Source organism: Nycticebus coucang, chromosome 8 (genome assembly GCF_027406575.1).
Source record: "Nycticebus coucang isolate mNycCou1 chromosome 8, mNycCou1.pri, whole genome shotgun sequence".
NCBI classification, from domain to species: domain Eukaryota; kingdom Metazoa; phylum Chordata; class Mammalia; order Primates; family Lorisidae; genus Nycticebus; species Nycticebus coucang.
In genome coordinates this window covers 121,394,173-121,395,165 of record NC_069787.1, presented here as the reverse complement: position 1 = coordinate 121,395,165, position 993 = coordinate 121,394,173, and the positions used below count along the sequence as shown (strand labels likewise).

General features: G+C 28.7%; 1 pseudogene; it reads left to right on the top strand.

Moving 5' to 3' along the window:
- Positions 1 to 699: 699 nt before the first annotated feature.
- Positions 700 to 749, top strand: LOC128592984 (uncharacterized; annotated as a pseudogene).
- The last annotated feature ends 244 nt before the right edge of the window (positions 750 to 993 follow it).

The following is a 993-nucleotide window of genomic DNA, read 5'->3' as shown; positions in this document are numbered from 1 at the left end:
ATTCCCTTTCTTAGGGCAGTTGCTGTGTGATGTTCTCTTCAGAAAAGTCTTCTTAGTTCATAATTTACAGACAAATAATAATGAAGAATTCTGAGTCTCTCTTGGCACTAGAACCACATATTCTTAGAAGAAAGAAATTCTAGGCAGGTGCTCTTACGGCAAAGAAATGATTAAAGATAAAACATTTGTCTAATTTAATTTAAGATAAAATAGAAGCTGAATAAAATCAACCACTTTTCAGACATTTGTGGAAAAAGTATTTGAAATAAAACTTCCACTCCATGAACAACTTGGAAAAATGCTTAGTATTGTTTTATTCAATTTGCCATATGCTTTCTCATAAAAAGTATTTCCAGAGAAAGAATTTGCACACTCAAATCCCCTGTGCTTTTTTAAAATAGAAAGGGAGATCTGAAAGATATTGACAATGGGAATAGTGAAAATAATATACTATTATTATTTGAAAGTATTACATTATTTATAAAAATAAACGTAACTTAGCTTAAAAAGTTAACATGTATGTTATTAATATATACATATAGTTGTCATATAATTAATGTTAGCATTTTTTTATGAACTTACTATTAGAACAATTGAAGAACTGATGTGAGCCAATCATGGAGTAAAATTCTCTTTTGATTAACATACAGATTGTTTTTGCTTTAAAATACATGAAACAATTATATAAAACCTTTTTGTAAGTATTACAGCTCTTTTAGAAATTTGTCTAGCAGGTTGTCCAGTCCCCACTGTTCAGGTTGTATTGTGTTACCCCCTCCCATGCAAAAAAAAAAAAAAAAATCATCTTTTTTATTAAAATAGTTGTATTTCTTATTAGAACTCCTTGATATTTTAGCATTTTGATTTCTATTCAAAAGACTTCTTAATCCTACCAGTGCTATGATAACTTTTGCGTTTTCTAAAAAGGAAAACAAAATACTTTCTGCCACCTCTCACTAAAACAAGAGGAGATTCACTGAAATAAATGGAACA